This window comes from Oryctolagus cuniculus, chromosome 4, assembly GCF_051225735.1.
Source record: "Oryctolagus cuniculus isolate XC-2025 breed Fujian yellow rabbit chromosome 4, ASM5122573v1, whole genome shotgun sequence".
NCBI classification, from domain to species: Eukaryota; Metazoa; Chordata; class Mammalia; order Lagomorpha; family Leporidae; genus Oryctolagus; species Oryctolagus cuniculus.
The window spans coordinates 93,079,162-93,105,309 of NC_142870.1; the positions used below are offsets into that span (position 1 = coordinate 93,079,162).

General features: G+C 41.5%; 1 long non-coding RNA gene and 1 pseudogene across 2 annotated transcripts in view; one reads left to right on the forward strand and one right to left on the reverse strand.

Moving 5' to 3' along the window:
* The window catches only part of LOC138849452 (uncharacterized), a 90,449-nt gene that overhangs the window by 42,008 nt on the left and 22,293 nt on the right, over positions 1 to 26,148 (reverse strand). The window contains exon 3 of one of the 2 annotated variants that reach the window (XR_016233192.1): positions 10,868 to 11,270. The exons of the other annotated variant lie outside the window; for it this stretch is intronic. This is a non-coding gene — a long non-coding RNA (uncharacterized LOC138849452). Of the gene's footprint in view, positions 1 to 10,867; positions 11,271 to 26,148 lie in introns of those variants that run through there. 2 annotated transcript variants of the gene reach the window in all.
* LOC100337995 (prickle-like protein 1 pseudogene) lies at positions 22,285 to 25,238 on the forward strand (annotated as a pseudogene).

Here is a 26,148-nt window from a genome sequence, read left to right on the forward strand (position 1 = left end):
GGCTTTAGTGTAGGTAAGCATTTTGACTACAAAGAGGGAAGTCTCCACCTGAGCCCCCTGCACCAAACAGACTGTCACTCAATCTGCTCATTAAAGAGTAGAATGCTTAAAGTGGTGCCCTTCTTGCCATTCTAATAGGATTGTCTTGGGGAGGGGCTCCTGACGGTTGAGAAATTTCCTTCTCTTTGATCTTATGACTACAGAGAACACAAAACTGACCACTGTAAACATCTAGCTTGACCCTGAAGATTTTGTTCTCTTCTCAGATAACATGGTGGTGAGGGCTGTGGTCCAATCAGTTGGAGGAAGCCCCACCTTGAACCAACATCCTCCCTCTGAACAATCTTTAGGGCCCTGTGATTTCATTCTAGCCTCTTCTAGTTCAGGTCTACCTGTTCCTCCACAGGAACTTACTCATTGGATGTTGCCCTTTTCATTCATCTATTCACTGAGACTCTGTTGAACATCTGCCACATATTATTCTGGGTGCCGGGAACACCGGTATGAACAAGATGGAAAGATCTCTTCGCCATGAAATGTGTATTGTGGTAAAAGAGACAGAAAATAAAATAAGTAAACAAGTTAAAATTCCATTTAAATTTGTGACAAGTGCTGTTGCTGAAAGAAACAAGGTAATTAGAGAATAATGGAGGGTATAGGAGCAGCTGCTTTAAAAAGGGTACTCAGGGGCCTGCATTGTGGCATATCTGGTAAAGCCACTGCCTGCAACGCCGGCACTCCACATGGGCTCTGGTTCAAGTACTGGATACTCCATTTCCAATCCAGCTCCCTGCTAATGATCCTGGAAAATCAGCAAAAAGATGGCCCAAGTGCTCGGGCCCCTACATCCACATGGGAGACCCAGAAGAAGCTCCTGGCTCCTAGCTTAGGTCTGGCCTAACCCTGGCTGTTGGAGCCATTTGGGGAGTAAAACAGTGGATGGAAGATCTCTCTGTCTCTCTCTGTCTCTCTGTCTCTCTCTCTCTCTCTCTCTCTATATATATATATATATATATATAACTGACTTCCCAAAAAATAAAATAACCTTAAAAAATTACTCATGAAAAGTCTCTCCAAGGAAGTGAGATTTGAGCAAATATCTAGAGGTTGAGAAGAATTCAGTCTTATAAGAGTCAATAAAAGAACATTCCAGGGAGTAAATCAAAAGTGCAAAGTCCTAAAGCTGGCAAGGGATGGGCACATTCAAGAAAGAGTGGCTGCAGCTTAGTGAGCAAGAGAGAGATTACTCTATACGAACTTAAAGAAAAAGCAGGGACCAGATCATAAGGGCCTTTGTAGGCCATGGTTAGAAGTCTGAATTTTATTCTATATGGAATGGGAAAATAACAAAGAGTTTAAGTAGAGCAGTGACATCATTAGATTTAAAATTCACATGAGTGAACTGGAAAACACACTAAATGGGCCAAAAGTGGAAGAAAGTAGCATAATAAGGTTTTGGCAGTAGACCAGGCAAAAGAATATGATGCCTTGCATTAGGGATTGTCAGTAGAGACAGAGGATGGAATCTGGGGTGTTTTCTCTAGGTAGAATGGACAAGACTCAAACGTAGGACATGAGTAAAAGGGAGAAATCCAAAATGACTTAAATTTTGGATTTATGCAACTGGTTGAAAGGTGATGCTCTTTATTATTATAGTAGACAACGGCAGAAAAAAAAAAGATGGTGGAGGTAGATAGAGTAACAATTAGGGGCTTGCTGAGATGCTTACCAGACACCCAACTGAAGTCACCAGTACCAGCTGGAGCCACAATTCCAGGCTCAGAGGAAATGTTTAGGTTGGATCAAAAAGATAGGGTAAGTGTCGAAGAGATTTCACAAATAAGACCAGTGTAAGCAAATAATGAAGGATAGAATTAAAAGGGAGAGAATGATCCTGCAGGGGAAGCAGGACATACAGCAGACTCATAGAATGGCAAACGCCCAAAACAGCACTCCTGCCTCAGAATCAACCCTTGGGACATTTGGATCTGACTAAAAGGTCCATGAGAGTCTCACAGGCATGGAAAGCCATGACATGGTGGCAAAAAAACAATCTAAATGAAAGATCCTGGTGAACAAGACCCCAGCAGAAGGAACAGGCCATCAAAGAAAAAGGCGCCTTTCTCTGAAGGGAGGAAGGAACCTCCACTGTGATACGGCCTTGACTAAACAAGTACAGAGTTGGTGAACTCAAGGGGCTTCCATAGCCTAGACAGCTCATAGCAAGAGTCTCGGGTGATTGCTGACGTCATAAATAAGAGTGCCAATTGTTAAATCAACAACGGAAGTCACTGGGTACATGCTCCCCACGTAGGATCTCTGTCCTTAATGTGTTTAACTATGAAACTTAAAAACAACACTACTAGTCGAACAATACCCTATACCTGGTTCGGTTGTGTGAGTGCAGCCTGTTGAAATCCCTGCTTAATATATACTAAGTTGATCCTCAGTATATGAAAGTAATTGAAAATGAAACTTGATGAAGGGCGGGATGGGAGAGGGAGTGAGAGAGGGGAGGGCCACGGGATGGAGGGAGGTTGGCGGGGGGAGCCACAACAATACAAAAGTTGCATTTTATGTTCTACTTAAAACTATTGGTTGAACTCTGTAATTAATACACAATTACTCTTAGGTGTTTAATTAATGCTATAACCAGTACTCAAATAGTATTTTATACTTTGTGTTTCAGTGTGGGTGCAAAATGTGGAAATCTTTACTTAATATATGCTAAATTGATCTTCTGTATATAAAGATAATTGAAAATTAATCTTGATGTGAAGGGAAGGGGAAAGGGAGTGGGAGAGGGGAGCGTTGTGGGTGGGAGGGAAGTTATGGGAGGGGGAAGCTATTGTAATCCATAAGCTGTAATTTGGAAATTTATGCTCATTAAATTAAAAAAATGAAAAAAAAAAGAAATGTTTAGGTTGAAGTTACAAATTTGAAAGTCATCAACATAAGGGGAGATTAAAACCATAAAAGAGAAAAAGGAGTCATATTAAGAAGATTCAGGCAAAGAAGGGGAAAAGACTCAGGACAGGTCTTGAGCAATTTCTTTCAGAGTTTGAATGGGAAAGCAAAAAGCCAGATGTAATGAAAACATTGAGCAAGAGGGGTAAATGCAATGTACTTAGAAAAACAACTTTCTTCTTTTCCTCTGCTACTTGTTCAAACAATCCCCTTGGTGGAACTAGTTGTTTCTTGCTCCTTGAATAAAATTGAAGGCAATTTTGTCATGTTTTTGGACACCGTTAAGTAATAAAATCTAATCACTGTTGGTCACCCACATGCAGAGTCTCATTTTAGTAATTATTATGAATGAAGAGTTTAGTCTCTTCCCTCTCTCAGCTTGGGTGTGCTTTCATCTAGCTTCTGCCAATGGGAGCTAGCTTTTCTCTTACTATGGTTTGAATATGAGTTGGCCTGGTCCCCAAATTCAAGCAAAAGTTTAATTACAAAGTCATGAGTTAATGGTGCTAAGAAGGTGGAAATTTAACCCAATTATATTAAGTGACAGACCTAGCAGGAGGCCCTTAGGTAGGTGCAGTCATACTCTCAAAAAAATAATTCTTGTGAGAGGGTTGTTGTAAAAGCTTGAGTTGGGCCTGGCTGCTTTCTATGCTTCCTGGGTCACCACATGGCCCTTCCTCTGCACAGACTCCACCACTGGTATCCAGCTGTCTCACAAGACCCAAGCCAATTGGCCTACCGAATCTTGGACATGAACTTCAAAGTTCTGAATAAACCTTTTCTCCTTATATAGTTAGTTGCCTCAAGTATTTCATTGTAGTAATGAAACATTGAATGATATATCTTTATTTTACCTGAAATGTGCAGCCCCAGATATTTCATTGTGGTAATGAAATGTTGAATAATATATTTCTAATTTACCTGAAATGTGAAGCCCTCTTTCCCAACTCAATAGGCTGCCTCTGTTTCCTCCAGGACTGAAGTAGAGCAGGAGGGAGAAAATGCACAGGACAGGGGTGATCTCACATAGCTAGTCTTCAAGTGAACTAATAAGAATTTCCTGGGGTTGGTGGTGTCTCAAGCTTATTCTTTCTCTCATAGTACCACATTATGATTCCTTCAATGTAGATTTCATCATCTTAGGAAATCTTGCAATGCCAATTCCCTTGCTGTAGGTAAAGTCATCACCTAGGGCTGGTCATTAACAATTCTTCCTTCACTACCTTGCAATCTTCACAATCTTGGAATTGGCAACTCGCCAGCATTTGTACATGGTTTGCGATTTTTTTTCTTCAAGCAGGCCTATTAGCCAGGACCTAAGTAAGCCCCATGCCTGTCTCTCTCTCTCTCTCTCTCTCTCTCTCTCTCTCAGATCCATGGAAGCACTCAAGCAACATTTCCTCAAAACTCTGGGAGAATGCAGAATAGGATTCTCTTCATCCTGCCACCAGAGCAGCAAGCCAGCCACAGCACACTCTAGTCCACTGAGCTTTACTCTTCAAGTGACTCCCCCAGTGCAACCTCAGATAAGGGAGATAAAAAGTAATTCTTGGCCACTTATTTTGCAAGTCTTGGCTAACCATCTCACTTTTCACTTCAAAATATGCTCCAGTTGCGGTGGGAAGACTTAAGTGCAAAATAGAATGAGTCCTATTTTAAAACCCTCTGTACCCAGCCCATAAAAATGAGAAAGAGAAAACTAGAGAGAACAGTAAAACCAAAGAAGTATGATGTAGAAGAACCTCAAAGGTGCTCAACTATGTCAAGTGTTGCTAAAGGGAGGAACACGATAAAAGCAAAAGAAAGGCTCAATGGTGAAGTTCCCTCTCGGGAGTGTTGAGGACAAAAGCTGGATGGAAATACTAGTGACTTCCTGAGAATCTGCTCTCCTCAGTTTCCTTGTAAACAGAACCTCTACCACAGCTCCAATGTAAAGTGTGACTGGTCCAAGCCAACCACTATGAGCCACTTCCTTTAGGTAATGGTGTATTCAAAAATGGGCATGTGATACAATGCTGTCCAAAATGAAGTCTGTTGAAGGATTTCTGTAAGGTTCTCATTTTTGGTTAAAAAGAGACCCAAGTCGGGGGGGTCAGTGTTGTGAGTAATGGGTTAAGATGCCACCTGTGATGCCAGCATCCCATATGGTGCCAGTTCGTGTCCTGGTGGCTTTAATTCCAATCCAGCTTGCTGCTAAAGTGCCTGGGAAAGCAGCAGAGGGTGGCACAAGTGCTTGGGCCCCTGCATCCATTTGGGAGACCTGGATGAAGTTCTTAGCTCATTGTGGCCATCTGGGGAGTAAGCCAGCATATGGGAGGTCTCTCCGTCTCCAGCTCTTCCTCTCTAACTCTGCTTTTTCAAATAAATCTTTAAAAAAAAAGACACAGGGAAAAAACAGCTCTTCTTCCATTGGCTATTGTCATTTCTGCTGTGACACCTCACTCTGAGACACTATTTTGGCACCAGCCTGAGCATAAAGCCACCTCCAAAGAGTAAAGCAAAGCCAGAGCACAAATCAGGAAACTTCTCTACCTATGAAGTTCTTATTATCTCAGCTAATCCATCCCCAATTTATTTTACATAATTGATTCAGGGTGCTCTTTTATAAAACCAAAGCCAACTAAAGATAGAGTAGGCTGAAAGAAGGTAAAGAATTGGAGGCAGAGTGTAGGTAGAGTTTCTCAGTTTTTCCAAAAAAGGGGGCAGAGACACAGTCTGACAGCTGGAGGGAGACAGGGCATCTAGTGAAGGTTTTTAAAGAGAGACACAGTAGTCAGTTGGTAATGAAGTGGGAATGACCCAGAAGAAGGCAGAGCTACAGGAACAGAGCTATTCTTCCCACCTCACTTAGAGTACAAGCCTTTCCTGAAGTCTTCTCCAATGATTTTACTGATGCCCCTACATTCAAGAACTTCCAGTTCTCACATTACTGCGTCCATCATCTAACTACAGCGCTTGCATGCACCTTCCCTGGCGACTCATTGGTGGAATCCCTCCAGTCATCTCTAAGCTCTGACTTGTCGCAGAAGAGGCACTGGCTGAGCCCTGTACGTTGGCCTCTCTAAGACAACCTCTGTTGAAGGAAGGCTGACAGGAGTTCACTATTGTGTTCTCTCAAAAAGTCTTCACAAAGAGACTCCAATGCTACAAATTGTTATTTCCCCTCACAAAGAAACAAGGCGATCCAAGAGTCTAGCTTGGAGTTATTAGATAGTCCTCCAAGCTGCACCTATCCCTAAGGCCCATTTCATCCATGGCTCAACCTAATGTAGTGCGTTGTTACTTAACCCTTAACATTCGACTTCCCAATTTTAATCACACAAAAGGAAATACACCTATGCCTTTTGAAATACAAGGGTACTTCAAAAAGTTAGTTCACGGAAAATGTGTAATATGTGAAAATTATACATGGATTTCAAAAAATTTGCATGCCAAAATAAACTTAACTTTTAATTCCATTTTCCCACAAACTTTTTGAGATTCCCTCTAGATTACCCTTCTCCCCCTAGGTGGAAAGTAACTATCTCCTTTTCCCAGTCATCTGAAGTCATGCAAATTAGCTCAAGATCAGAGTCTTTCCCCAGGGGAACAGAAATACTCAGTCCCAGGTGGGGACTGGGTTATACCAGACAAATGTGTTACTGAATAATTAAATGATGATACCAAAGGGCATTGCCGTAAAAAAAACATTTCCAGTAAAAATATAACAACAATGCAAAAGAACAATGGTGATTTGCCTTGCTATTGCTTCCTGTCCACAGCAATGATTTGTTCCATATTTCACTTCCCCATCTCACTTAACAGTAAAACAAGAAGATATTTGACCTAAAATGTTTAACACCCGCACTAGGAGGTGCTATTATCTATGGTCACATAGAAACACACAGTAAAAGCCAGAAAACTGAATTTCATTTCCTTGTGAGACTTTAACAATTCGTTCATCAAAACATTACATTGACTGAAATACTTTAAATATCTCAAACCAACTCCCTCTGTTGGTTAAATTCAAATTGATTTACTAATTCTTGTTTTGCCACATTTTCTTACTAATATAGTTTTGGCTAAAGCACAGATTGTATGTAGTAAAAAAGAAACCAGCCAAAATGTCACTTTTTTTTGTTCCTGCATTTACCCAGAAACAGTGGGAATCAGACTTTCCACCCAAGACAATAACTCAAACTACTGAACCATGCTCAGAAATTTTAATAATTTTGTATTGAAGCATTTTTATGCTAAATTTATCTTCCAAGCATATTATATTAAAGTCTGCACCTAAGCATAGACTTATAGACTTAGCTACCTCATATTCTTTCTTAGAATAAGACAGACAGTAATTAATTAATTATTGTTGTGATGATCTTTCTCTTCATGGGAGTTCTCACAACGAACACTGATCACATATGGTTATAGGAGATTCCTTTTGGGGTTCTCCTCAGAACTGCCCTTTCCCATGGGAGTAATTTCCATAGACATGTTCTCTTGGCTTCACTTTCTTGGCCACCTTTGGTTGATATAGGATAGATACTTGACCAGGCTGGGCCAATCAAATTGTCTTTTGTGAAAATTTGGAATAAGATACAGCCCTTAAATCAGGCTTTATGAGTACACCCTTAGGAGGATATGATGTGGGAAGTTGAGGAAGCAAAGAAAAAAAGTTTCTTCATAATATGCATTTTCCATAAATGCTTTGAAAATGCTTAGTATTTGTGTTAAGCCCCTTAAATACACTGAAGAAAGGTTTCAAAATGTTCTTACCACAACACACAGCATTCTCAGAGAGAACAGAAATGAAAGAACTGGATGCCTCATAAATTGAGGCAAAGACAGGGAGAGACAACTTGGTTTCTAGCACCTGTTTCTGGTGCTGCATGAGACTAGCCTTAGAGTCCATGAAACACCCTAGCATCCTTGTGTGTCATTTAGCTTCAGCATCTTGGCGCACATTTCTGGAAGTCAGAATCAAATCTTCCCTAAGATTGCACCTACGACCCTGTGAAAGCAGAGGGTAGCCAGCAGGGACAATACTACATCACGGCAATGTGTGCTTGCTGAATTCTTGGCTCTGTTCCTTGTTTCTGTGTATACAAGGAAATGTCAAAAGTTCACGGAAAATGGAATGAAAAGATAAGTTTATTTAGTGCAAAAAAAAACCTCTTAAATCCATGAGCAGTTTCTTCATAATATGCATTTTCCATGAACCCTTTGAAGACGCTTAGTATATGTGTTAAGTACCTAAATATGTTGAACAATGCTTTCAAAATGTTCTTACCACAACACACAGTAAGCAAAAGTGTGGTCTCTATTATGATTCATATGATACATGAATATGTAATTGAAATGAGTATTTGCCAGGGCCAGTGTTGTGGCGTAGTGGAAAAAGCCACTGCCTATGACCCCAGCACCCCATATGGGCAACAGTTTGAGACTCACCTGCTCCACTTCTAATCCAGTTCCCTGTTAACGAGCCGGGGAAAGCAGAAGAAGATAGCCCAAAGCCCCTGCATATGGGAGATCCAGAGGAAGCTCCTGGCTCCTGGCTTCTGTCTGGCATAGCCCTGACTGTTGTAGCCATTTCTCTGTCTCTCACTCTAACTCTGCCTTTCAAATAAATAGAAGATAAATCTTCCAAAAACAAAAAAAAAGGAGCATTTTCCACTCTACCTGGCTTAAGGTAAATTCCAATAAATATTTGGAATAGTTGCATAAGTAAATATATATTGTACAAGAAAAAATGACCAACAACGCTTATATATTTTTCTTTTAAATGAGTTTTTATTGAAGTATTTATACAGTTAGAATACAGGTCCTTCTTCCAAGATATATATTTTTAATTTACATTATAGTCAAAGGCTTAATGCTCCACTAAATATAGAGTTCAAAAATAAAAAGCAAAAGGATCATAGCTGAGCAAGAAAACAGGCAAGGGTTATCAACAATAATCGAATGAAAAGATGTTCAGCTTCACTCATATGAAGTAAATTTTAAAATAGTGACCAAATCAGTAAGGTTATAGTAGCATATAATGAATAATTTATTTGACAAAGATTAAAAACCAAGTTTGACAAAGTCTGTATTCGCAGCAAAACTGATAAACACAGGCATTTCTTTCTTTTTTGTTTCTATTTATTAATTTTTTTAAAATTTTAGGTCCCACATATAAAGGAAAACATGTGATATTTGTCTTTCTGTTTCTGACTTATTTCACTCAATATGTTGTCCCCCAGTTCTATTTTGATGCAAATGACAGAATTTCACTTTTTTAAAGCTGAATAAATATTCCATTATTGAATGCTTATATTGACTTCAGAAAAATAAAACCATTTGTTAAACTGAATTTATAACAATTTTTAACTTGAAATTAAAAAGCCAAAATAAGTTAAAGAAAAATACTATTTAAAGCAAATACAGGCAGAATGTAAAACTATAGCAACCATCAAAATTTAATTTCCTGAAGTGAAATATTAACATAATTTATAAATCTTCAGCCGAATTTTTAAAAAATTTTGGTATTTATTTCAAATAGAGATCCCATCTGCTGGTTTACTCCCCAAATGCCTGCACCAGTCAGGGCTGGGCTGGGCTGGGCTGAACCAGGAGCCAAGAATTAAATTCAGGTCTCCCACGTGGGCGGCAGGGAACTAAGTGCTTGAGCCACCGACTGCTGCCTCCGTGATTTCCTTTCACACATGTGCAGATCATTGAACCAAAGACTCATGGAGTCTTTCTGTAAATATCCAGGCCTCTCTGTGCAGCTCCCTCGTCTTTTGTAATCTGCCCCACCACTTCTAGCTGCTCTGAGCTCCCTGGACTCTGAGTTATGTTTTGAACTCAGAATGGTTGCAGGGCTGTGTTCCCTCTGCCTGCACTGAGTCCTGGCAGTACTCTGGGTCAATCACAGAACTCACTTCATTCATTTCCCTTCCCTCAGAGATCACACATCTACATTGTCTGCCACCCAAATTCCAAAAACTGTGGTTATACTCTAGCTGCGTAAGGTTGGAGTGCCTTTATTATTCCGTCATGTCCAGAAGTAAAGTCAACACATTTTCATTAAAAACAGAAATCAGACAAGAATCTCCTCCAGTTAGTCCTTTTACTGAATAAAACCACTAACAAAGATGAGAGTTGTAGACCAGGAGGAAGCTCCTGGCTCCTGGCTTTGGATCAGCCCAGCTCCAGGCATTGTGGCCATTTGGGGAGGGAACAAGCAGATGGAGGACCTTTCTCTCTGTCTCTCCCTCTCTCTGTCTATAACTCTACCTTTCAGATAAATAAACAAAATCATTAGAAATAAAAGGAAAAAATATCAAGATGGCATCATTATGTATTTAGCAAATCCAAACTACCTGTATTGTGCCAAGACTATTCCTTGTCATGCAAATCTTATGTGGCTTTTTCAGTCATGGCTAAGGAGAATAAAATGTTCCAGTCAACACACAGGAGAGCTTAGGGAATCCATGTGAAAAATTAGCTAGGGGCCGGCGCTGTGGCATAGCAGGTAAAGCTGCCGCCTGCGGTGCCAGAATCCCATATGGGCGCCGGTACTAGTCCCAGCTGCTCTACTTCCAATCCAGCTCTCTGCTATGGCCTAGGAAAGCAATAGAGGATGGCCCAAGTCCTTGGGCCCCTGCACCCCCGTGGGAGACCCGGAGAAGCTCCTGGCTCCTGGCTTCGGATCAGAGCAGCTCCGGCTGTTGCAGCCAGTTGGGGAGTGAACCAGCATATGGAAGACCTCTCTCTCTCTCTCTCTCTCTCTCAGCCTCTCCTTCTCTGTGTAACTCTGACATTCAAATAAATAAATAAATCTTTTAAAAAAATCAGCTAGACAATAATCCATGTTCCTCTATTTTAATAAATCCTTTGTCATGAAGATACAATGGTGTTGCCCTCTTCTATTTCATTTTATTACCATTATAACTCCTACCATTATAATATATATCATATTTTTCTTATTTGTAAAAGCTGTCATTTCTGCATGTTCACTACAGAAACAAATAATATGGGTAAACAAAAATAAGATTAGCAATCACCCAAAGTTTAGATATACATTGCAAGAAATAGTAATTCAGGTACAAAAAGCGGCTGGTGTTGTGGCACAGCAGGTTAATTTGTCATTCATGATGCCAACAGCCCGTACCAAATGCTGGTTTAAGGCCCAGCTACTCCTCTTCTGAACCAACTTCCTGCTAATGCACCTAGGAGGCAGTCAGAGATGGTACAAGTACATGAGGCCCAGCCACCATGTTAGAGACCAGGAGAGCGTTCACAGCTTCTGGAGCTTCAGCCTGGCCCAGACCTGGATACTGTGGACATCTGGGGAGTGAACCATTGAATACAAGAGCTCTCTCTGTCTCTCCCTGTCTCTCTGTCACTCTGCTTTTCAGATAAATAAACAAATGAATCTAAAAATTTTAAAATTAAGAAATATGAAATACCATAAGAAATTTCAGGAAACTAAAACTCCATGATGAATTTTAATAAAATAGGCTAGTAAGAATATGAATGGCTAGAAATGTAATCATAATTGTTATTAATTCCAATTCTTTTCAAGCTACTCAAAACAATTGAAAGAGAGGGAATCCCCACAAACTCCTTCTATGAGGCAATCATCACCTTAATTCCTAAATCAGAAAAAGACACAATAGAGAAAGAGAACTACAGACTAATTTCCCGATGAACATAGATGTAAAAATCCTCAGGGGCTGGCGCTGTGGCGTAGTGAGTAAAGCCGCCACCTGCAGTACTGACATCCCATATGGGCGCTGGTTTGAGTCCTGACTGCTCCACTTCTAATCCAGCTCCCTGCTATGGCCTGGGAAAGCAGTAGAAGATGGCCCAAGTCCTTGGGCCCCTGCACCCATGTGGGAGACCCGGAAGAAGCCCCTGGCTCCTGGCTCCTGGCTTCAGATCGGTGCAGTTCCAGCCATTGTGGCCAACTGGGGAGTGAACCAGTGGATGGAAGACCTCTCTCTCTCTCTTTGCCTCTCCTTCTCTCTCTGTGTAACTCTGACTTTCAAGTAAATAAATAAATCTTTAAAAAAAAAAAGCAAAATTAAAAATGAATCTTGATGTGAATGGAAGGGGAGAGGGAGTGGGAAAGGGGAGGGTTGCGGGTGGGAGGGACATTATGGGGGGGGAAGCCATTGTAATCCATAAGCTGTACTTTGGAAATTTATATTCATTAAATAAAAGTTTAAAAATAAATAAAAAAAGGAAAAAAAAGAAAAAAAAGCAAAATTAATAATGAGATATGGCAGGGTTTATAACACACATACATGTAAAATACATGATCAAAATAACACAAATAGCAAAAAGGGGGAAATGGAAGTGTAATGTTATAGGTTTCTTACATTACACATGAAACAGTAGAATACTCATTTGAAAACATACTGAGATAAATTAAATATGGACATCGTAAAATTTAGTGAAACCACTAAAAATTAGATAAAGGGTTGTGGATAATAAGCCAATTGTGGATATAAAATATTCAACCGAAAAGGAAACCAGAAAAATAGGAAAAAATGAACAGAGTTGATCGTACAAATGAAAAAAACCAAAGGTCTAGTGGTAGATTAAAACATAACCATGGAGCTTGCATTGTTCTGCAGCAGGTCAGTCTGCTGCCTGCCATACCAGCATCCCATATCAGAGCACCAGTTCAAGTGCTGACTGCTCCACTTCTGATCCAGCTCTCTGCTATGGCCTGGGAAAGCAGTAGAAGATGGTCCAAGTCCTTGGGCCCCTGCACCTACATGGGAGACACAGAGGAGGCTCCTGGCTCCTGGCTTTGGATGGGCGCAGCTCTGGCTGTTGCAGCCAGTTGGGGAGTGAATCAGCAGATGGAAGACCTCTCTCTCTCTGCCTTTCCTCCTTTCTCTATGTAATTCTAACTTTCAAATAAATAAGTAAATCTTTAAAAAAAATTCCAGCTCAGCTTCTTCTAATTCTAGCTGCCTGCTAATGCACACTTACTGCTAATGGCTGAAGCATTTGGGTCCCTGCCACCCATGTAGAAAATCCAGTTGAGTTATGGGTTCCTGGCTTCAAACTGGTTCAGTTCTAGCTGTTTTGGGCATCTGGGAAGTGAACAAGCAAATGGGAGAGCATTCTCTCCCTCTCCCTCTCTCTCCCCATGCCTTCCAAATGAATAAACATATATTTTACAAAGGAAATTGGAGTGAGTATATTAATATCAGTCAGGGTTAGACTTCTGAACCTTACAAAGGGATGAAGGAAAACATTTCATAATGATAGAATGATCACTTCATCAAAAATATATAACAATCCTTCACATGTCTGCATCTAATAACATAACTTCAAAACACATGAAGAAAAACTGATTGAACTAAAAGGATAAATATATATCCAGAACAGTATTGATAGAATAAGTAAACAGAAAATCAGTAGGGATATCAAAGATTTGAACAGTATTGACCAACTTGACCTGATATTTATGACACACCATTTAGTAAGAAAAGATACCTCTTCTTCTTTTTTTTTTCTTTCTTTTTTCTTTTTTTGACAGGCAGAGTTAGAGAGTGAGAGAGAGAAACAGAGAGAAAGGTCTTCCTTTTCAGTTGGTTAACCTCCCAAATGGCCGCTACGGCCAGCACGCTGTGCCAATCCGAAGCCAGGAGCCAGGTGCTTCCTCCTGGTCTCCCATGGGGTGCAGGGCCCAAGCACTTGGGCATCCTCCACTGCACTCCTGGGCCACAGCAGAGAGCTGGACTGGAAGAGGAGCAGCCGGGACAGAATTCAGCACCCCGACCGGGACTAGAACCCAGGGTGCCGGCGCCGCAGGCGGAGGATTAGCCTAGTGAGCCATGGTGCCGGCCATATACCTCTTCTTAAACTACTCAGAAAAACAGACCACATGTTGACTCTTAAAACAAGAATGGAACCACTAATATTTTAAACGCTTGGGATTTTTTGGATCAAGCACCTTAGTCCGAAATTAAGTCTCAAGTTCTTTCTCAGTTTCAGTGACACTGTTCTCTGTCCTGCTCCCCAAGACCAAAGTCCTTCCAGAGCCTAGACCCTGCTCCAGAGGTACAGGCATGCAGTTCCTGATATGGCCTGCTGATATTCCTGGAACTGATCCCTAGACTTGACTGGAAACTACTATAAATTATTTCTTTAACGTGCTCCCATCAGGATTATGTAGGCTGTGATCCTAGCAACCCAGGGTCTGGCTCACTCATTCACTCTACATGCAATTATTGAGCATTTAGTATGTCTCAGGCATTGAGCAAGGTGTTGGAGATACAGCCATGATTAGGGCAGACATGTCTCCTCTCCAAGATAGTTACTATCTGTTGTGGGATACAGCCAAGTTAGCAAGACAATTGCAGAGCATTGTGATAAGTCCTATGGCTGAAGAAGTCCAGGGAGCTTTGAAAGCAAAGAGGATGAAGGCCTAACGTGGACTTCAAGAAGAAAGCCTTTCTTGACGATATGAAAACAAAGCTGAGCTCCAAAGGAGGAGTAGGAGTGGTCAGGACAGAAAAAGTAGCAAAATCTTGTAGGCCAGTGGTTCTAAAAATGTGTTTTCAGGCCAGAAGCCTAAGTATCATCTGAGAAATTGTTCAAAATGCAAATTCTCAGGCTCTTCCCCAGTCAGAAATTCCAGGCACCAGAAATATCTGTTTTATCAAACCTTCTGTGTGATTCTGGTGTATGGTACAGTTTGAGAATCATTTTTCCTCAAAGTCATGCTCCAATTATGAGAATAGTGATTCCAGCACTTTGTCTGAGATGGCAATACCAGCCTGGCTTAGTCCTTGCAATAACAGAAAAATAAAATAGGAGGGGACTACTATTTATTAAATACATGGTATAAAGTAGTTTCCCCTTATCCACAGTATCACCTTTTGCAGTTAACTGCAGCCTGAAAATATTGGATGGGAAATATTGGATGGAAAATGATTCATAAATTTTAAATGGGTACCGTTCTTAGCAGTGATGAAATTTCACATCCTCCTCTCAATCCCACCTGATATGTAGATCATCACTTTGTACCGTGTACACATGCTATGGATGCCCATGAGTCAACTGTTAGTCATTTTGGCTTTTAGATCAACTATCACAGTATCATGGCACTTGTGTTCAACTAACCCTTACACAGAGGCCTAATACTCAGTCACTTGGCCGGTGCCGCAGCTCATTAGGCTAATCCTCTGCCTGCGGCGCTGGTATCCCGGGTTCTAGTCCTGGTCGAGGCGCCAGATTCTGTCCCGGCTGCTCCTCTTCCAGTCCAGCTCTCTTCTGTGGCCTGGGAGTGCAGTGGAGGATGACCCAAGTGCTTGGGTCCTGCACCCCATGGGAGACCAGGAGAAGCACCTGGCTCCTGGCTTCGGATCGGCGCAGAGCGCTGGCCGGCGGTAGCAGCCATTTGGGGGGTGAACCAACGGAAAAGGAAGACCTTTCTTTCTGTCTCTCTCTCTCACTGTCCACTCTGCCTGTAAAAAAAAAAAAAAAAAAAAAAAAAAACTGTCACAATGCCTACATCATCCATTCATCCATATCACTTCACTTCAGCACATAGGCATATTATATTATCAATTCACATTGTATTCTCCCTTACAAGGAGAAGGGTGAGAACAGTATGCTAAGATGTTTTGAAAGAGAGACAACAGGGCCGGCGCTGTGGCTCAACAGGCCAATCCTCTGCCTAGCGGCACCGGCACACCGGGTTCTAGTCCCGGTCGAGGCGCCAGATTCTGTCCCGGTTGCCCCTCTTCCAGGCCAGCTCTCTGCTATGGACCAGGAGTGCAGTGGAGGATGGCCCAGGTGCTTGGGCCCTGCACCCCATGGGAGACCAGGAGAAGCACCTGGCTCCTGCCTTCGGATTAGTGCGGTGCGCCGGCCGCAGTGCACCAGCCGCGGCGGCCATTGGAGGGTGAACCAACGGCAAAGAAAGACCTCTCTCTCTGTCTCTCTCTCTCTCACTGTCCACTCTGCCTGTCAAAAAAAAAAAAAAATAGAGACAACAGTCACATAACATTTAATACATTGTTAGAATTGTTCTATTTTATTATTAGTTGTTTATAACCTCTTACTATGCCTAATTTATAAATTAAATTTTATCATAGGTATATGTAGGGAAAAAATACAATAAATATGGTGTTCAGTAAGCACTATATATGATTTTAGGCACCCACTGTGGATTTTGGAACACATCCCCCTTTAGTAAGGGAGAGCTACTGTACATCAGGCCATATGATTTACATGTTTTTAATCCAATCCTCACCATATGCCTATTATCATGCCCATTTCACAGATTGGGACAATGAACTACAGAGAGTTCACAGAACTCACCCCAATCTCACTCAGCTAGTAGGTATCAGAACTAGTTTTTTTTTAATTTTCATTTTTTAAAATTTATTTGCATGCATTTCATAAATACATTAGGAACACAGTAATTCTTCCCATCATACCTGCCCTCCCACCTACTCTCCCACCCCTTTTCCTCTTCTCTCTCCTGTTCCCTATCTTGATTTTTACTAAGGTCTATTTTCATTTAATTTATATAGAGAGGTTAACTCTATTCTAGGTAAAGAGTTCAGTGCTTTGTATGAGAAAGAAAAAAAAAGAAAAATTGCTCCTCAATAATCCAGACAATGGCTGTTCAAAATTGTTGCATCTCGAAGGTCATTTTGCTTTATTTTTTTCTCTTTCTCCTCCGTTTTTTTTTCTTTTTATTTCTTTTTTCCCTTCCTTTTCCCCTTCTTTCTTTTTAGAAACTTAATTATCTTTAAAGAAGAACCCAAGAATGATACATAACTATAACTTATGAGACATAATAATATAACTTATAACCATAAGACATAAGCATATCCTCCATTTAACACACTAAAAGGAAGTAATTCTCTGAGAACAGGTTTTACTATTAAGTATCATAATACAACTCTTTGAGGACAGAGGTCCTGTGTGGGAAGTTAGTGCACAGTGACTCTTGTTTATTTAACAATTAACACTCTTATGAATGATGTCAGTGATCACTCAAGGCTCTTGACGTGAGCTGCCTAGGCTATGGAAGCCTTTTGGATTCACTAACTTGACAAGGCTATAAACAAAGTGGAAGTTGTCTCCTCCCTTCAGAGAAAAGCACATCCTTCTTTAGTGGCCACTTTTTTCCACAGAGGTCTCACCCACAGAGGTCCTTCATGTGGAACAATTTTTGCTGCAGTGTCTTGGCCTTCCATACCTGAAATGCTCCCTTGGGCTTTTCAGCCAGATAAGAATGCCATAAGGGTCAATTCTGAGATCAGAGTGCTACTTAAGGTGACTGTCATTCTATGAGTCTGCTGTATGGACTCTTTCCATGTTGGAGCATTCACTCCTTTTTAATTCTATTATTATTACTATACACTTTCCTATTTATATGATCACTTTAACACTTGACCAGAAACCTAAGTATCATCTTAGAACTTATTTGACACTATCTATATGATCACTTTACCACTTAATTCTACCCATATGATCTCTATCACACTTAAACTGCTATTTTTACCACTCAGCTTAAGGGAATCTGGACCCCATGAAAGTTTTTAAACTGTACCCTTAGAAGTAAGTCTGTAGGAATGTATGCAGAACTATACTGCATTACAGTAACAAACTTTATGCATTTCACAACTACAACTTTAGGAACATGCTAATTCTTTCTACCATGTCTGCACTTCTTCCCACATTCCCACCCCTCTTCTCTTCCCTTTCTTATTCTCACTCTTATTTTTTACTAAGATCTATTTTCAATTAACTTTATACACATATGGCTAATTCTATGTTAAGTAAAGAGTTCAATGATTAGCACAAAAGAAAAAAGATAAGTAAAATAAGATAAGGGAGAAGAAAAGAACAAAAATTAAAAATTTTAAATTTTTAAAAACTAAAAAAAAAAACTGTTCCTAAACCATCAACAGAAGAGCTATTCAAAGTCATTGGTTCTCAAAGTATCTATTTTACTCTTATGATTGCCTTTTAGGTTCTCTATTAGTTATCACAGGTCAGGGAGAACATATAGAATTTGTTCCTCTGGGACTGGCTTATTTCACTAAGTATGATGTTTTCCAGTTTCATCCATTTTGTTGCAAATGACCAAATTTTTTTTTACTGCTGTGTAGTATTCCATGGTGTACATATCCCATAATTTCTTTATCCAGTCTTCAATTGGTGGGTATTTTATTTTATTCCACACCTTTGCTACTGTGAATTGAGCTACAATAAACATGGAGGTACAAAAAGCTCATGAAAGAGCTTTAAATAAATAAATAAATCTTTCAAAAAAACCAGATGGATAGACCAATGGAACAGACTAGAAACACCATAAATAAATATAAGCATGTATAACTAACTTATCTTTGACAAAGGAGCTAAAATAAATCCCTGGAACAACGACAGTCTCTTCAACAAATGGTGCTGGGAAAATTGGAGCTTTACATGCAGAATTATGAAGCAAGACAATAATAAGAAATAATAATAATAAGGCAATCATAAGAGTAAAATAGATACTTTGAGAACCAATGACTTTGAATAGCTCTTCTGTTGATGGTTGAGGAACAGTTTTTTTTTTTTTTAGTTTTTAAAAATTTAAAATTTTTAATTTTTGTTCTTTTCTTCTCCCTTATCATATGCTGATTTCATTTCCCTTGGGTATATTCCCAGGAGTAGGATGGCTGGGACATATGGTAGGGCTATATTCACATTTCTGAGGTATCTCATATTTCTGAGGTATCTTCCATAGTGACTTTACCAGTTTACATTCCCACCAACAGTGGATTAGGATACCTTTTTCCCCACATCCTCGCCAGCATTTGTTGTTTGTTGATTTCTCTGTGAAAGCCATTCTAACAGGAGTGAGGTGAAACTTCATTGTAATTTGGATTTGCATTTCTCTGACAGCTAGTGATCCTGAGCATTTTTTCATGTTTCTGTTGGCCATTTGGATTTCTCCTTTTGAAAAATGTCTGTTTAAGTCCTTTGCTTAACCAGACTGCTTATTTTGTTGTTGCTGAGTTTCTTGATCTCTTTATATATTCTGGTTATTAATCCTTTATAAGTTGCATAGTTTACAAATATTTTCTCCCACTCTCTCAGTTGCCTCTTCACTTTGCTGAGTGTTTCTGTTGCAGTGCAGAAGCTTCTCAATTTGACGTAATCTCATTGTCAATTTTGGCTTTAATTGCCTGTGCCTCTGGGGCCTTTTCTAAAAACTCTTTGTCTATGCCGATGTCTTGTAGGGTTTCCCCAATGTTCTAGAATAATTTGATGGTATTGGGTCATATATTTAGGTATTTAATCCATTTTAAACGGATTTTTGTGTAAGGTGTAAGGTAGGGGTCTTGCTTCATAATTCTGCATGTAAAGCTCCAATTTTCCCAGCACCATTTGTTGAAGAGACTGTCGTTGTTCCAGGGATTTATTTTAGCTCCTTTGTCAAAGATAAGTTAGTTATACATGCTTATATTTATTTATGGTGTTTCTAGTCTGTTCCATTGGTCTATCCATCTGGTTTTTTTGAAAGATTTATTTATTTATTTATTTGAAAGTCACAGTTACACAGAGAGAGAAGGAGAGGGAGAGGGAGAGGGAGAGGGAGAGAAAAAGAGAGAGAGATTTTCCATCTGCTTGTTCACTCCCCAGATGGCTGCAACAGCTGGAACTGTGCCAGTCCAAAGCCAGGAGGCAGGAGCTTCTTCCCGGTCTCCCACATGGATGCATGGGCCCAAGGACTGTGGGTCATCTTCTATGCTTTCCCAGGCCATAGCAGAGAACTGGATTGGAAGTGGAGCAGCTGAGACTTGAACCAGCGCCCATATGGGATTCTGGCACTGCAGGCAGCAGCTTTACCCACTATGCCATAGCGCCAGCCCCCTATCCATCTGTTTTTGTATCAGTACCAGGCTGTTTTGATTATAACTGCCCTGTAGTATATCTTGAAATCTGGTATTGTGATGCCTCTAGCTTTGTTTTTGCTCTATATGATTGCTTTAGTTATTTGAGGTTTCTTTAATTAAGTGCATATACATTTATAATAATCAAAGCTTCCTGTTGAATGGACCTCTTAATCATTACATGGTGTCCTTCTTTGTCTCTTTTAACAGTTTTTGTGTTAAAGTCTCTTTTGTCTGATATTAGGATGGCTACACCAGCTCTTTTTTGGTTTCCATTAGCTTGGATTATCTTTTTCCATCCTTTCACTTTCAGTCTGCATGTACTGTTGTTGGTAAGATGTGTTTCTTGTAGGCAGCAAATAGATGGGCTTTCTTTTTTACTCCATTCGTCCCATCTGTGTCTTTTAACTGGAGAGTTGATGCTATTTACATTCAAGGTGACTATTTTTATGTAATGACTTCTTCCTGTCATTTTTCCATTAATAATCCAATTTTTAACTTTGGATTTCCTTTGTATTTTTAATGAACGATTTTCTGCTTTCACCTTCTTTCATAGTGATGTCTCTGTATCTGTGTTTCTGTGTGTAGCACATCCTTGAGCATCTTTTGTAGGGCTGGACAGGTAGTGACAAATTCTTTCAATTTTGTTTGTTGTGGAAGGTCTTTATTTCACCTTTATTCATAAATGAGAGCTTTGCAGATTACAGTATTCTAGGTTGATATTTTTTTCTCTTAAAACTTGGAATATATCTCGCCATTCTCTCCTAGCCTGTAGGGTTTCTGATGAGGAGTCCACTGTGAGTTTGATTGGGATTCCTCTGAATATAATTTGGTATTTCTCTTGTGCACATTTTAGAATCTCTTATGTTTTACTGTGGAGAGTTTTACTACAATGTGCTGTGGTGAAGATTTTTTTCTGGTCATGTCTATTGGTGTGGGCAGCCACAGGTAGTCACTCCCTTTGTTTACACTTAAACATATGAATGGAGACTTCCCGGGCACAGACAATTGGGCTAGGGAGATCCCCGGGAAGAGGCAGGAAGAACCTAAACCTTTCACAAGAGATGATACAGATAATCAGTCACACCTGAAACCTGCATTTATCACCTAAGTGTTTTATTGTACCCTTGTAATCAATAATTAAGAACCTTATTGGGAACTCTTTGTAACCTTAAGAGCCTTTTTGATATGTAAATCTTTTGTGCTCCTTCTTGTAAACAACTGGTCATGTTTAAATACTACTGGATTTATTCAATAAATGAGCCTTGATCAGGACTTGTCTTGGCTCCATTCTTTGCGTCCTTGTCCCCACATTCCCACTCTCTGTTTCAGGAAGACCCAGTTCATTGTGCCGCAGGCCGGCACAATTGGGAGTTCTATGTTCTTCCTATACTTGGACGTCCCTTTCTTTCTCCAAATTAGGGAAGTTTTCTGTTATTATTTCACTGAAAAGGCCTTCTAATCCTTTCTGTCTTTGCATGCCTTCGGGGACTCCCAAGACCCAAATGTTGGGTCATTTGATAATATTTTGTAGCTCTCCAACAGTGTTTTTTAGTGTTCTAATTTCTTCTTATTTTTGGTCTGACTCTGAAATCTCCAGAGATTTGTCTTCTAACTCAGATATTCTTTTCTTCTCCCTCACCTACTCTGTTGTTAAGACTTTCCACTCCATTTTTTATTTGCTCTATTGAATTCTTCATTTCTAGTATTTATTTTGATTTCTCTTTAATATCTCAATTTCACGGAAGACATTTTTATTCATATCATATATAGTTTTCTTTAGTTCTTGAATTTGCTTCTGATTGCTTCTAAGTAGTCCAATGACTAGTTTTATGAATTCCGTTTCTGGCATTTCCTCAATCATTTCATCTTCACCTTCTAACATTGAAATGTTGTAGTGTTCCTATGGGGGGCTTGTAGTGTCTTCATTATTTTCTCTTAAGATTTTATTTATTTGAGAGGTAGAGTTACAGACAGTGAGAGGAAGAGACAGAGAGAAAGGTCTTCCTTCCGCTGGTTCACTCCCCAAACGGCCACAATGGCTGGAGCTGCACCCATCCGAAGCCAGGAGCCAGCTGCTTCCTCCTTGTCTCCTATGTGGGTGCAGGGCCCAAGCACTTGGGCCATCCTCCACTGCCTTCCCAGGCCACAGCAGAGAGCTGGACTGGAAGAGGAGCAATCACCACGCCACAGTGCCGAGCCCCTCCTCTTTTTAAATATTAACTGCATCCCACATGAGTCAGACCACCCTGTTGCTATTCCACCATCTTGGGACCCCCAAGAAGCCAGAACTGAGATTTTAACCCAGTTCTCTCTGACTGCAGAACCCCACGACCTTTCTTCAGCAGGTCACTGTGCAGGAAAAAATGTTCAAGATCAAAGATCGAGATATCTCAGCAGCTGCACTCACTAAGGTTCCTGGTAGATGAAGCAACTATTGTTTGTTGTCCTGGAACTGGACAACTGGCTTTTTAACTTTATTATAACACATTTGGTGATCAAGTTCAAAATAAGCAAATCTGCGTTTGGATGTCAGAAAAATTCCATACTAGATGATGACTCCAGCAGTACACTGGAGGAGTAACCCTGGGTCCCCCTGAGCCTTAGACCGGAGTTGATCCAGCTGTATTTTGATAACCAGAGGAAAAGTGTCCTTAGGTCAGTAGCTCCAGAAAGAAACATTAAATCAAAGGACTTTTGTACCAGTTCGCCAACTTGAGGTAAAATATTGTTAGCGTTTGAATGAAAAGGACAAAAAAGGAATTGCAAGAGCTCAATTGCTTAGCAGAAGAAAGAATACTTGAAAGAGGAAAGATTAAACTCTCGCCCAGAGCAGTAACACAGAGCCCTGAGATATCAGGAATGCACATTGTGTGTGAGCAGTGTGGGCTGAAGATAAACAGAGGTGAAACTGCAGTGCTTGCCTCTCAAGGGGGTCCCAGAGCACGCTGACACTGACTCTGTTTTGTCTGTTTCACGTGTAAAGACCTGCTGGTCAGGCTCGTCTATTTTTAACAGGATGGAAAAATTCACTGTGACAGGCATCATGCTGAATGGCTCAAACCACTGTGCTCAGCATGTGATGAGATAATTTTGTTGAGGAGTGCACTGAGGCTGAGAGTCTCCACTGGCACCAGTAACACTTCTGGTGATTTGAGGATGAAACAGTCCGGGGAGGACAAAGTGTCTCCTGAAGAATGGCCACCCATTCTTCTGTGGCCACTTTGAGTCTATACAGAGTACTGTGAAACCTATGGGAAATATACTGGTGTCGACCATGCAGATAACCTACGATGGGCAGTGCTGGCATGCTTAGTGTAAAGCCGATGTGTTGGGATGTCCCTTCATTCCCAACAAGGTCAGATTCATTGCTTGAAATCATGCAGTCTTGGTAAAGACAACTATGCTCTAATCCTAACAACTGCAGTGCAGTCAGTTTAATCAAGAGATGCCAGGCTGGCGCCGCGTCTCACTAGGCTAATCCTCCGCCTTGCGGGGCCAGCACACCAGGTTCTAGTCCCGGTCGGGGCGCTGGATTCTGTCCTGGTTGCCCCTCTTCCATGGCAGCTCTCTGCTGCGGCCCGGGAGTGCAGTGGAGGATGGCCCAAGTGCTTGGACCCTGTACCCCAAGGGAGACCAGGATAAGTACCTGGCTCCTGCCATCGGATCAGCACGGTGAGCCGGCCGCGGCGGCCATTGGAGGGTGAACCAACAGCAAAGAAAGACCTTTCTCTCTGTCTCTCTCTCTCACTGTCCACTCTGCCTGTCAAGATAAATAAATAAATACATAAATAAATAAATAAATAAATAAATAGAGAGATGCCAGAAATGTGTGAATGGGCAAAAGCAGCTGGCCAGTGGAACAATGTAGACAGTCTTTCCTCTCATCCTCTGCTCTCAACTACGTTTCCTGGCCTTTCAATGCCATGCTGATGACACTCTTTCTTGGAAGTTAGAAAAAGAAAAGGAAAAAAAAAAAAAAAAAGGAAGTTAGACTATCTGAATTTCTCCAGACAAGGAGTGAGCTTTTTTTTTATTTTTATTATTATTTTTTTTGACAGGCAGAGTGGACAGTGAGAGAGATAGACAACAGAGAGAAAGGTCTTCCTTTTTGCCGTTGGTTCACCCTCCAATGGCCGCCACGGCCGGCGCACCGCGCTAATCCGATGGCAGGAGCCAGGTGCTTCTCCTGGTCTCCCATGGGGTGCAGGGCCCAAGCACCTGGGCCATCCTCCACTGCACTCCCAGGCCACAGCAGAGAGCTGGCCTGGAAGAGGGGCAACCGGGACAGAATCCAGCGCCCTGACCGGAACTAGAACCAGGTGTGCCGGCGCTGCAAGGCGGAGGATTAGCCTAGTGAGCCACGGTGCCGGGTCCAGGAGTGAGCTTTTAATGAAGAATTTTAGAAAGGCACAATAGAGCATGAGATCCCAGAATACCCTGAGGGTAGGGCTAAGCATGAAGATTATATAACAGAGATCCTCCTCAAGTTGCATGAAATGTATTCTCAAGCCAATGAGCAGTGCTACCTACTACCTACTACCCACATGAGTGGTCTGAATTGAATTCTTGGCTTCCAGCTGAGCCAGCAGATGGGAGCCTTTCTCCTTCCCTCTCTCTCAAGTAAACAGATAAATTAACAAATAAATACTTTTTAAAGATAGCTTTGAGGCACACAGAAAATTTTAGGGCAAAAAGAATAAAACCTATTAAGGCACAACAACCAGAGCCTTTCAAGTGAAAAACACTGACCTGAAACATATTGGGACACAATCACAAGATAGACTGACAATTCCCCTTATGGTGAGCACCCAGGCTGTGCAAGCAGAAATCTCCAGGAACTGGATATGGAACAGAGGGCCTCAGGATACAGCCATGATCCAACACAGGATGTGAAGACTCCCTGGGGCATTGTCAGACTTAAAACCAGAGTAACATGTTCAGGATTCTCAAGATTCTTCAGTTTTGTTTGATATCACAGGGGCTGCAGTGGATGGGCAAGCCAAGCCAAGGTCATTGTTATATTCTCTGCAAACTCTGAGGAAATGGAGGAAGAAGACTTTGAGAAAATAAGCAACATGGGAACTCTGAACTCTTTGATGCTGCACAAGAGTGCCTAATCCTTAAAGAGTTTAGAGCTGTGTCCAGCAAAAAGCCATGCCTGAAGAGAAAACTAGTACATCTGCCAATTCTCAAAAGTTCCAAGTCTCAATCCAGACCACAGAGGGTCAAGTTTCCAGAATATGTCATGACAGTGGTAACGAAAACAGCATCAAAGTCGTGCAGCCTCCTGTGAGTGAAAGGAGTCAGGTCTACCACTTGGGAGGATTGAGGTTTCATCATCATTTCCGCAGAAGTAGAACCTACACCTTGAAATGAATGGAATGATTCCTGGCATTCCTCCTCCTCTTTCAACTCAGAAGCACATAAATGTTCTCTGGGACGACCAATCCCTCAGACCTAGTCACCGGCTATACAGACAACCTCTCTGGTCCAACTTCTGCACCTTCTGCCCGTCAGTTGCTTAGAGGACAACTAAGTCCAAGAAGAAAAAGGACTACAAGGGCAAAACTGTATAATTTCTTAACCTAGTAGCAATAGACCATATGTTTAAAACATAACCATTAGGGCCGGCACCGTGGCTCTCTAGGCTAATCCTCCGCCTGTGGCGCCCTGGGTTCTAGTCCCGGATGGGGCGCCGGATTCTGTCCCGGTTGCTCCTCTTCCAGCCCAGCTCTCTGCTGTGGCCCGGGAAGGCAGTGGAGGATGGCCCAGGTTCTTGGGCCCTGTACTCACATGGGAGACCAGCAGGAAGCACCTAGCTCCTGGCTTCGGATCAGTGCAGTGCGCCAGCCGCAGCGGCCACTTGGGGGGTGAACCAACGGAAAAAGGAAGACCTTTCTTTCTGTCTCTCTCTCCCACTGTCTAACTCTGCCTGTCAAAAAAAAATAAAATAAAATAAAATTAAAAAGGCCGGCGCCGTGGCTCACCAGGCTAATCCTCCGCCTAGTGGCGCTGGCACACCGGGTTCTAGTCCCGGTCGGGGCGCCGGATTCTGTCCCGGTTGCCCCTCTTCCAGGCCAGCCCTCTGCTGTGGCCAGGGAGTGCAGTGGAGGATGGCCCAGGTGCTTGGGCCCTGCACCCCATGGGAGACCAGGAAAAAGCACCTGGCTCCTGGCTCCTGCCATCGGATCAGCGCGGTGCGCCGGCCGCAGTGCGCCGGCCGCGGCGGCCACTGGAGGGTGAACCAACGGCAAAGGAAGACCTTTCTCTCTGTCTCTCTCTCTCA